The sequence below is a fragment of the Poecilia mexicana genome, unplaced genomic scaffold, assembly GCF_051168715.1.
Source record: "Poecilia mexicana isolate PSO_F unplaced genomic scaffold, ASM5116871v1 scaffold_15, whole genome shotgun sequence".
Classification (NCBI taxonomy): domain Eukaryota; kingdom Metazoa; phylum Chordata; class Actinopteri; order Cyprinodontiformes; family Poeciliidae; genus Poecilia; species Poecilia mexicana.
The window spans coordinates 17,558,468-17,570,692 of record NW_028263384.1 but is presented as its reverse complement, the minus strand read 5'-3'; positions in this window follow the sequence as shown (position 1 = coordinate 17,570,692).

Genomic DNA, 12,225 nt, shown 5'->3' with positions numbered 1-12,225 from the left:
GTCCAGGACCTCTGTTAAGCTCCTGCGATACATACTACCCCCTACATCACCATATGAATGGTATAAAGTAGTGACTTTTACCCTACGCATTCATGCACTCAGCTGAAAAAAAGTGGAGACTGGAACCACTTAAGAAACACTGCAAAAGCATGACAGTGAGCTCTGAAAATTGAGTAGAGTGAGGTGGAAAGTTCACCTCAGTCTGCAGAACAGACAGACACAGAGAGCTCTTTGAGAAAGTGTAGAAGGCAAGTGAGAACTTACATGAAGAGAGTCGGCGCTTACAGCAGAGGAAGAGCTGCACTTGTCCTGATCAAAGCTGCTATTAGTGCTCTTATTGTGAGGATCAAATTAGGCTCATAACACTTGTAACAAGAGCACATATGGAGAAGCTGTCAAACCGTAGAGGAAAAAGAGAAAACCAGAAGTAGGATGAAGTATAGATCAAACATTTTTGCTCATTTTTACTTGCTTTTTTTTTATTTATACGTGGCTTGGAATATGTAGGTGTTATACAACAACATTTTTAGAAGATCCAGTACCTTACAAAAGCATTCACCCACTGAACCTCGCTGCTTGGTTGCACTGTTACCATCCAACAAGAACATTCTGCCTTTGAATCCCTGCCTGGGGTCTTTTTGTGTAGCACTTCTGTGTAGATGTTTCAGGGTTTTCTGATGTGTTTGAGCTCTCTCATATCTGATTCAAATGATTGAATTACCTCTCCAGCATCCTAATAAGATCTACAGAAGCCTGTTGCTCACTCATTCATTTATTAGTTTCGATTACTCTGAGTCCATGCCTCACTTCCACCTCACAATTAACGACAGAAAACTCTAATAAAACTCGAAAAACTTTAAGAACTTTTTAAGGGGCGTGAAAACTTTTGCAAGGCATTGTAAATGGCAGCTTTTAGATCAAAATCTCTGTGCAGCCACCCTGTTCAGCATGGTTCTATGCTTGTTAGCACCAATTTTCTCTGATGAATGACCTAACCTCAGGGTGTAAAGGACAAACCCCCACCATGGCTCTGATAAAGTTCAGTACAAGTTAAGTAGAAGATAAATAGCATCCTTAACTCATGCATATACGACAGAGCCATCCACACACTCGTGTTGTCCCGTCCTGTTTGACTCATCCTGGAAAGTCTGTGCGGATTCCCAGCCAGGTGGATTATCTAAGTCCTGCTGAAGGTGACCTCTTCTCCTGTGATGGTTGACAGCAGTGAGACTGATCTGTCCCTGTTCTATTACGACTGATTATATCATTTAGATACAGATGGGCCGTTTAATCCAGCAGCTGTCCTCATCAGACACACCAGACTGAACCCCTGTTAATGGCTCTTGAGAAGCCATGAGGGGGCCGGTGGCTGGCAATGAAGGGGAAACACGCAGATTAAAAATAAATGTGATAGCACGCTGAATGGGGACGCTGACTTGGGCGCATCCTCGTTTTCAGCAAAAAAGTTTGGAGGTAAACAAACTTATCTTAAGGCATTTTTTTAATGATTCTCGCAAGACCATTTAAAGATAAAATCAATATGGAAAATGTACAGATCAAGTTTTTCAAGAAAGGTACTCCCGCAGAGGGACAGCCTGTAACTTAAGATATTTTTTCAACAAAAATTAAATATCTTGAAGAAATATAAGGAACTAAATCCTGAATTAATAAAATAGCAGTGAGAAACCTCTGTTTTGTGAAGCTTTAGATATAGATGGAGGTGATGTGATCTTGAACTTCATTGTCTGATATATTTGATGGAGGGCAAATAAGGTAGTTTTTATCTTTTTTCCTTAGCTTGAAAAATGAGGCCATCCTTATTTTGGAAAGTTCACTATCTTTTAAAGTCAAGACATATCTATTTTTCTTTTTGTTCCTTTGAAGGAATCACAATATGCTGTTCATTAAAAAACACCGTCTAGTGTTATATTTTTTCACCAACAATAGTACGTTGACAATAATACACAAAGGGGAAATTAAATACAATTACAAGATTTTGCAAAATACAAAGTCTTTGCACTGGTAATTTTGTTCCATGTCCACACAGCAAACACTTTTGAAATATAATGAAAAGTATGTGTGATTCCTGCTTATGGATGTTACTTTCAAATGGTACTTTTAACCTGCCAAGTCTGGAATATTCTGACTTGCATGTGGCTTTATAACCTTTTATCACTTTACTGCGTAAGTCTGTTTAATATGAGTCAGTCAATCACATAGCTGCAACTCAATGCATTTAGTGATCCAGCTGTGGTAATGGCTTCCTGAAATAAAAAAATAAAAAACAAGCATCAGAATGGGAACAAGATGGGATTTAAGTGGCTTTAAATATGGCATGATTGTTGGTGGCACTGTTGTTTTTCACCAATAGGTCCTGGTTCTCTTCTTGTACTCCAGCTTCCTCCCACAGACCACAAGCAGGATTGTTATCTGAACTGAATACTGAATAGTTTACCTTTGGTTTAAGTTTGCATGTGGATGGTCGTGTGTCCCTGTGATAAACTGGTCACCTGTCCAGTGACTGCTGGACTTAAGCACTCACCCCCAACCCTGCAAGGATGATCAGATATGATGATGGATAGATGATTGTTGGTGCTCATTTCAGAAACTACTAATCTGCTGGTGTTTTTTATACACAAACATCTGTCAGGTTTGTAGCAAATGGGAAAATAGCTATTGAGCAGCAAAAGTACAGACAAAAATGCCTTGTCATGTGAAAAAATGAGAGGTGGATGGGCAGACTGGCTTTAGATGACTGGCAACAATTGCTGAAGTAACCACTAGTTATAACCAAGGGATACAGAATACCATCTCTCAAAGTAAAACACTTTTACAAGTTGAAGACGATGTGTTACTGTGACAGAAGGCCACACTGTGTGACTGAAACAGAGGCCAGATTTAACACAGACTCACCAAAATTTGGAGCTAACAGAAAAATAATTGGCTGGTGTATTGAGTTTTGGTTTCAGTTTCGACATTCAGATGGTCAGGTCAGAATTTAGTAGAAAACACGTGAAAGTGTGGATCCGTCTTTGGTATCCATGGGTCAGGCAGGTGGTGGTGTAATATTGAAGGGAATATTTTCTTGGCGGATACTTGGTATCAACAGCTTCATTTAGATTCAAGGCAGACTAAACCAAAACAGCTAAACAAAGAAGATAGATTACAGTTTTAAAAAAAAACTGAATTTTTTTTGGTATACTTTAAATGAAAATGGAGACTTACTATGCTAATTTAACTCCAGTGCAATAAACAACATCTCATAATAAACTTACAGGCATATTCTACTGTTTTCTGCATCACTGATTTTTTATTTTATTTCTATTTTTTGTATCTAAAGACCAAATGGGAGTGTGATTACATTCCATTGACAAAACTCTGCCTTGTGTTGCTTGTAGCAATATTAATATAAATCAAATGTGCAAAGCGTATCCTCGCTGTGTTACTTCCAGAGACAAGAGAGCAGCAGTGATGTGCCTTAGTCAGCACCACGAAAACTAGTTTTAGGTCACAGAGTGGGGAGATGTGTAACTGGGTTACATTAGAAATATTAAATAAAATCAGCCCATACTGTTTCATCTACACAGGATAGACCTGACGGATTCTCTTTCTTTTTGTCACCCTCCCTCTCTTCTCTCCTCATTTGCCATATTAGTCTGCGCATGTTTGCGCCCACACTGCGTTTCTCCCGAGTGACACCTCAACTCAGCAGCAAGTGGTTCACATATTTTCTAATAAAAGGCCCCTCCCTCTCTTGCAGGCTGGGAAAAAAACAAACAAACAAACAAAAACATGCATGGACGTTTTGCATGGGTAAAACCCACGAGCTGAAATTAAGCTTCTGTGATTGTGGTCTGGGGGTGCGATAAGCTCTCTCCTCCTCTCCTGTTGCACAGAGGAGACGGAGTCTGCAAAAAGAGAGTGGAAACTTTCTCTCCTCCTCCTACACAGCTCTGCTCAGAGGGGCTCCATCTCTCTGAGGCTCTGTGATCTTCAAGTCACAAAACACCTGCTGCCTGCCTTTAGACGAGCGTGGAGAAAAGAGGGGGTAGAACAGCAGTCAAGCAGCCAAGAGGCTGGGCGTGACAGCGAGAGCGAGGCAGATGCAGGCTTCAGAGGAAATACACACAGCCTGCATTAGAAGACGACATGTAAAACAAGAGGCGAACAAGAGGTGGCAAAGGCAGAAGGATAGTAGCAACAGACGTTTAGACTGCAGGGACGCCTTTAAGCAGGTGGGAGTAGCAGTGTGGGACTTTGAGTCCCATTTTCCGTGTTGGGTGTAACCAGTTGTTGCTTTGCTTAAACCCAGTGTGAAAAAATCTTGTCGGCCCAATGGCCCTGCAGTACACTCTGCTGCTTTATTTCTTTCCTTTGTTTATTATTCTTATCCCCGAGAGTCTGCCCTCTTCCCATCATTTGCATCCGGTCAAACATTCATCTCACGCTTTAAGCATAAGAATACCCGAGCAGCTCCCAGTAGATTTAAAGGTTAGATGTCTGAGCAACACTGTGTAGATTCTGTGTCGATTGAAGTACATTCATCATTTATTCATTTGTCTCATCCATACAAAGCTTTCTTCTGAATCACCTCCAGCTGCATATTTTCATACAGAAGTTTAATGAGTGTCTGACCACAGAGTGTAATAACAGAACCTCTCATCTTCTCTCACCGTCACGGTACTGAATTGCTCTGGTCAGTCCTGATGCTCAGAGCAGAAGGCAAATCTAGATTCAGATTTGTAAATGTGAAGCAGAAACATTACACGAGTAATTAGCTTTGTTGTATTTATTCCACCACTTTTCTCTAATGGTTCAGCGAATCTGTTTTGATATTTTCTTGGAGAAAAGAAAAAACTCTAATGGTTTCAGACAGTTGATATTAAGAATTTAAGTGCTCAATAAAGAAATAATGTGGGTTTATTTACACTGTTTGATTGCACTCAACAATTTTTTGTATAAGTTTGGAGGAAAATATGTTCAAAAACTACGGCGATTGATCATAATTTAGTATATTTCTGTTCCCTTACAGCAGCTGTGTTCACTGGCCTGTATATGCCATCTACTGGCCTATCCTGCTTATTACAGGCTACCATCAAATTTCAGTATCTTATCTTTTTCTTTATTGTAACTCATATTCAGGGGAACCAGTGGTTTTTCTTTGAGAAACTGAACAACATATGTCTAATCTTAGGATGCAGAACACATGACTACAGTGCTTCTGAAAAGTGTTTCATGCCCCTATTAAAATTTGCCTGGTGCAACATTTTAAGTTTTTCCAAATAACACATATTTTGGCATTTGTGTACAACTGAGCTGAAAGAAAAACAAATCTGTTAGAATTAGAAAAAGGTACTTAACTTAGATACTTAACTGTGAACTAATACTTTGTTGAAGTACCTTTTTAATTATTTCATTGATAGTTTTAATTTGATAGGAATCTAGTTACATCTCTCATCTTCAGCCTTCTCAACAAAACTGAAGGCTTAAAATTATTGATAATAAACTTGTATAGCATAAGATGTAACTTAAATATTGGTCTCTAAACATAATGGCTTTCATTCAGTTGACATAGAAATGAGATGCAGTCCCTGCAGGAGAAATAAAGCCAAAAAAGTAAAGTAATTTAATATAATAGTCTTATTGTTGGGCTGGATAGTGAAGCAGTTGGTAGCACTGTTGTCTTGCAACAAGAAGGTCCTGGGTTCAAATCTCAGCTTGTGGTCCCTGCAGGGAGTTTGCATGGTCTCTTCATGCATGCATGAATAGATGGATTCAAATTATTTTGGCAGGGGGTTTTTTCACACCAACAATTAGTAGTAGAAAAAAAACAGAGAGGAAAAACATTAATAAATCTAAAATACAACAAAACATGTATCAGCAGATTGGTCATCAGGTGCTCTTACACATCGATGGAGATATGTACTAAAACACTCACATTAATTGTGATTAATCAATATTCTCTTAACTTGTAAACAGCTTTTAATGAATATTCATTAGTATTCAATCTGAAGTTTTCTGCTGTGGTGTTTCTCTCCCAGCTGGAACAGCCATGGATCATTAGTTACTCACAGTGCTTCATCCTCATTAATAGCCCTTCTTCCTCTATGGTATTCATTAAAGTTAGATCCTAATACATGCTTGTGTATGTGTGTGTTTGTGAAGTTTGCACATTTGTTGTTTCTCTGAGTCCATCTGTTAGGCTCCTGGGCAGATGACTACTTCTCAGGTTGCGTGTGTGCCGGTCTCTACCTGCAGGTGGCAGCAAAGTCATTGGTTAGTTTCTGTAGTCGATCACATTAGTTTACACAGACTACATTAAAGCAGCATTTACTTTAAAATGTAGAGCAATATTAGGTACACCTTGACAATCGCTGAAAACTAGAAGAAAAGTGAGGTGACTTCTCTTTTAAGGGATGCTGTTTGTAAAGTTACACAGTAAAAAATTGCTAAAAATATTTTTGTTTTTTTTTTAGTCCATCATAGAGAAAAAAATATGGGCGTTTTTCAAAGTGACATTGTCACCATGTTAGTCATACATTTATAAATGTAAGAGTTCTAAACTAAATATTTAATTCACAAGCTAAGTATTTAACTAACAAATTACATATCAAGCTTTCCAATTAAATATTTAGTTAGAAAGCTAAATATTTTTGCTTGAAAACTGAATATTTAGTTACAAACTAAAGGCCTGAGGTAAAAATTTACCTTTCAAACTAAATATTAAGTAACAAATTAAATATTTATTTTGGCAACTAAATGTTTAGCCCTAAATTAACTAATTAACTATTTATTTTCCTAACTATATATTTAGTTCCAGGTAAATATTTATTTTCCAGTTTAAGCATTTAAAGCGAAACTCAACCCCTTAATTTTATTGGAAAACCTTTTTGACCTGCATTAACCCAGGACATGGGGTTTAGTGAAAATATAAACAAAAGTAGCTGCTGTAAAAGGTCAGACTCATCATTTCTTTTTCTGCACAATGTAAACATCTTGAGTATGTTGCACATCCATGTGGACAAGTGTTTCCACCTGCGCTCCTCCCTCTTACCACACTCTCCTCCCTTTCTCCTCGCCCTTTTCTCCACAGTCACGTGTTCTCAGTGAATAGAGACTTGAGTGGGTTTCACCAGCTGGTGCCTTTTCCTGGTTCATAAATGGTGTTAAAAACAAATGCATGTAAATGGGCATGTGTGCCTTTGCCAGACACTTGAGCGCTTGTGTGGCATCTCCAGCATTCCTGTGTGCTTTTTGTGTGGAGATTCATACAGACTGCTGGAGCATTTGCAGATCTGTGGAAAATTCTAGATGTTGTCACTGGAGACAAATGTAACCTTTTATGACCTTATCCGCCCTATTTGTGTGCAATTTAGTATGAATTTTAATGTACTTTGTACAATTTGAATAAAACTCAGACATAGAAATAAAAAGTTGAAAAACAGTAGGAAGTCAGAAAAGGTCATTTTGGAGAATTTATTTCACTGATGACTCAGAAAAATAGTTTTGAAGGTAAAGACGTATTTGACAGCCAGTAGATGGTTTGGCCAAATCACTGGGTCACCATCCTAATAATGAAAATTATTTTTCCAGACAGCTTTCAGATCTGGATATCCACCTTTGGTGCAATTAGCAACAAAGTTTGTCAAAAACAAAGTCTGTAACTCTCTACCATATTATTTTCTCGGTTTCTTTTTTCTTTTTTTTTATGTTGTTGTACCTCATCATTTACAATTCAGAAATTACAAATCTCATTTAACATCCACAAACAGTTTAAACAGCTTCCTAAATTGATAATCGATGTCAACAGCGTCACTTGCTGCTTGTTTATGGCGTGGTATCTGATAATAGTTGTTAATGTGCTGCTACCCTGGATTCAGCTCTGCCTCTTTCACACCATTGATATGTTGGTGGTGGTGACTCAGACTCCTGGATGGAAATACTTGGAAAACCCTCATGCCCATGGAGCCTCACAGTTGCAGACAAGTTCCATCCTCCATAAACCCGTCAGGTATCAGCAGACTGATGTGTGGCATCTCATCCACAGCTCTGAAACTGTGTATAAGAGTTTCCTAAATGCCAAAGGTTTTTATGTTGATTGCTTTTTAGAGAAAGAAGAAGAACCACTTTAGGAGCATATTCAAAATTCACTGAATATAAAAAAATATATATAACTTCTAGATATGCTTAGAAGTTATAATGCTGTCTTCATTTGTGCATACTGGTTGTTTTGATAATTTAAAAAAATGAAAAATATTACAAATGCAAAGAAAGCAGAAAACCCTTGTCTCCTGGAGGTGGATCAAGTCTGGGAAAATTTACATGTGCCTGGCTGAATGGTTTTCCCTCTTGTGGGATTTTTTTTGACCCACTTATAAAACGCTTCATCATGTTCCAGCACCGACAGGTGGTGGAATGTGCCAAGAAAAAGAGAAATGTACAAGCAAAGATGGAGAGAAAAAGATTTGTTTGGTTACTAACATGGGAGTCAATAATGCAGATTTAGTTTTGTAATTTTACAGAATAGAAAAGAGGAACAGTGGGTATAAATGCAGCATTTTGTATGCAACAAAGAGTCACTTCAAAATATATTGCCCTTGTTTATCTTTGTTACTCTTGGTAAAATTTATTTATTGTGTTATTTTGTAATTTTGCCTGCTGTTCATCTTACTTGCTGTCTTTATGCTTTCTGTAAGGCATTTAGAATTACCCGTTTTGTTCTGCAAGCACTTTAAATCATGAACTCTCTTTTTTCTTGTTCTTCAATCCTTTGAGGATAAACTTTCTCTTCTCCACACTAGATGGTACACCTTGATCCTAGAGAATGTGAGCATAGAGGTGTGTTATTACAGTTGCTATTTCATGTATGTAATCAATATTAGTCATCCAAACTGTACTTTCAAATCTTCTGATTTTACCCTTCAGAATTTAAATGAGATGATCTGAAAAAGTGCCTATGTACAATCTTTCTTGGCTCAATTATTTATAGGTTCACAGACATAAGAGACCGTGAATGTGTGTGTTTATGTGTGCAATATATTGGCTGTTACCTATATTCAAATTACAAAAGGAAAGACATTATTTTTAAAGACATGCACATACTGTAGGCCAATTTACTACAATCTCCATGATTATATGCATTCAAGGGAATACCTTCTATGTTTATAGCTCAATTTAAAAAAAAAAAAAACATAAAATATATCTTTTCCCTTGCATTTGCAAGATTTGATGTTTTGTGGGTCTGTCTAGGGTTGCTAATTTTGCTGTTGGAGTTGAGCATTGCAGTATGGACCCCTTAATATTTCATAACATGTTGTCAGAATCAGACATACCCCTCAAGATGATGGAGGCAGGGTCTGCAAGAAGAAGACAGGTACAGCTGATGTCTGCCCACTCCTCTTGCCCACACAACACAAATATATCGAAAGTTTTTGTGCTGCAGTTTTACCCAGGACTGCTTTACCTCATTCACCACTATGTGGCAATAGGGGTTTGCAATAAAATTTTGTCTGTTTATGCCATTAAAACCTAATTAACTAGTTTATTTGGGTCTTTCATGTCTCACAAAAGCTTATAGTAAGTTTTTAGTGTTCACTCTGATACTGTTGGCTAAAAACACCAAGATTAATTTAAAAAAAGGCATCACTAAAGTAAAAGTGAAACATTTGATGCACAAATTTGACCAAATAATTTCACACACAGATATTTATCAGTCAAATAAATCTCAAAGTAGGTCCTGTTTCACTTTGTGATTGGGTTACATTAGAAATATTAAATAATATTGTGATTTAAGACTAGTCATCCACAGTAATCAAGAAATAAATAATTTCTGCTCCCAGTTTCAAGAACTCAAAATTCCAAATTAGCACACAACATATTTTTGATGGAAACGTTCACATTCAGTCAGCATTTAAAAACTCACAGAAGGTGCAGGGTTTCTCAAAAAACATGAAATACTGTCACAGTCAACTAAAACGTTATTTTTTTAACGTTTGAATTGTGCTGCTTTCAAATTAACTCTGTATTTTCCCTTGTGTCTTAAAAAGGCACAGGGGAGGTTTACTTGGGAAATTTGCCAGATTTCAAAAGTTAACCTGCAGACATTTTGTATACATTATTTTCTAGGTCAAAATGTTCTCTAATAAATTATCTCACTGTATTTATTTAAATTTAGCAAATCAAAATAATTTTGTCATCATTTCTTAGGAAAAGCTAAGTCTAATTTCAGGCAATGGGAAAATGAGTTGTGTCTGGTTTGAATTATGTGTCCTACCTATTAGTAGATGTGGTGCAAAGAGAATCAGTGGTATTCACTTCTCCTCTCAGTGGTCATAAATTTATGCCTGATCAGTGAAACTTTGGACTGATTAAAAAGCTTTTAGCTCCACACAACCAATTAGCATAAATAACACCAAAAAAATCCCTGAGTGCCATTTACTCCCCTGCACTTCTTATAGCTTTTCTCAATTGCTCTGTCTCACACTGTGCTGTTCACAACAAAGTAAATGTGCTTTCAGTAAAAGAATGGCTCACCATGCATTCATTTGAACAGTCTTTTTTAATGAAATTGCATGGCTAGCGTATCTTCAGACCAACTATTAGATACCTGCTCTCAGTCCATCTGCAGCTCACAAATTAAACAAAACCTCATTGCCCATTTGCACTTTGAAAAATACACTGGTAAAAACAATATTTTATTTGCTGTTGCTGTAGGAAATGACTTAAATTGACCCAAAAGCCTGGCACTGATGAGTACATGAAGAAATAGCTGATTATTTTAATGAGCCAATTAATCAAAACAGTATATTTGAAATGTTACTTGCAGCCACTTGTTGCTTCCTACTAGATTAAAATGGGAGTTTTAGGATTTTCAACTATTTAATATTTTTTTTGTTGTCAGATTTATTTTTGGTCCTCCCTTTAGCTTTTGTGTTCACAATTTACAAGTAGGTTACAATCAGGTTTTTTTCAGTCTCACATTTAAAGATCTTTGCCTGATCTTGAAACAAATCAGTAAAAGATCTGTTACGTGAAACTGTCTAAAAGTGTTTTTAAATAAACCTTTTTAGATAAGAGTTTATCTAAAAACTCTTCAAAAAAGTAGGTCTATGTCTTTATTCTTTCTCTAAAACCAGAAATAGGCTTGAAGCAGATTGTTTTTTTTTTTTATTATTTTCTTCAAAAAATCTTTAAAAATGTATTAATTTGTATGTGTATGACACTTGGTGTGCTCTTCACACTTATGACATCTCAGTGAAATACTTGCAAGCCTTAAATTAAATTGATCTTTTATGACTCAGTCTTACACGGGAAAACTGAGCGAATCTGACCTTTACTCAGGGTACATTTGAGGATTATATTATTCCATGTTAATTTTGTTTATAGAGGTCCCACTAGTATTAGCACCTGTACAGTTAACACAACATTATAACACTTGTTTTCTTTTTTAGCATTTCACGTATTGCATGCAGACAGATGGATCTTTGACCATTGCTATTGGCATAATATTGACATAAAAAAAAACATGTAGTTTGTTAGCTAAAAGGATCAAATAGTGAAGGGAACATTATTATTTCTCATTGTCTGTGATTTAAGAGTCACTGTAGGGGACCTGAATAGGAGGCAGGTTACAGACCTCTGCACTAGATATAGAGCCAGGGTCTCTTTAAGAAAAAAAGTAAAAAATATATATATATCTCAAATTCTTCAGGCATTCGATTTCCCAATCTCAGGCATTTTAAGTCATGTCAGGTTCATCGAAATTTGCTTTTTCCTTCATTTTGTGAGAGATTTAAGGCACCGGTTGTTTTGAAAATATGTGCAGTTTTAAGGAACCTCTCTGCCAGTCTTACCCAGGGTGTTGTGATAAAGCAGTCTCATCTCGTTTATTGCCATCTAACCCACCTTATGTTGCCGACTTCAAGTTCATGGACAGATCTGTGGTACATTACTTGACCTTTACACCCTCTCCTTTCTGCAATGTCCTATTGGCGCTTCTAATAATAACGCGAGAGCTGAACAACAGTGTCAGTTGGCTGTAGGGATTCTGACACTGAACACAAAACATGTTAAGATGGACATTTTGTACTGCAGATTGTTTTACCTTAAATAATTTGCAAGAAAACGTTTACCATCCGCTCTCCAACATGTTCTTTAGTCTCTGTGCTCAAATCACGACTACCACCTTATTCTGTGTCTCCTTCGGTCATGTCAGTTCTTTATTTG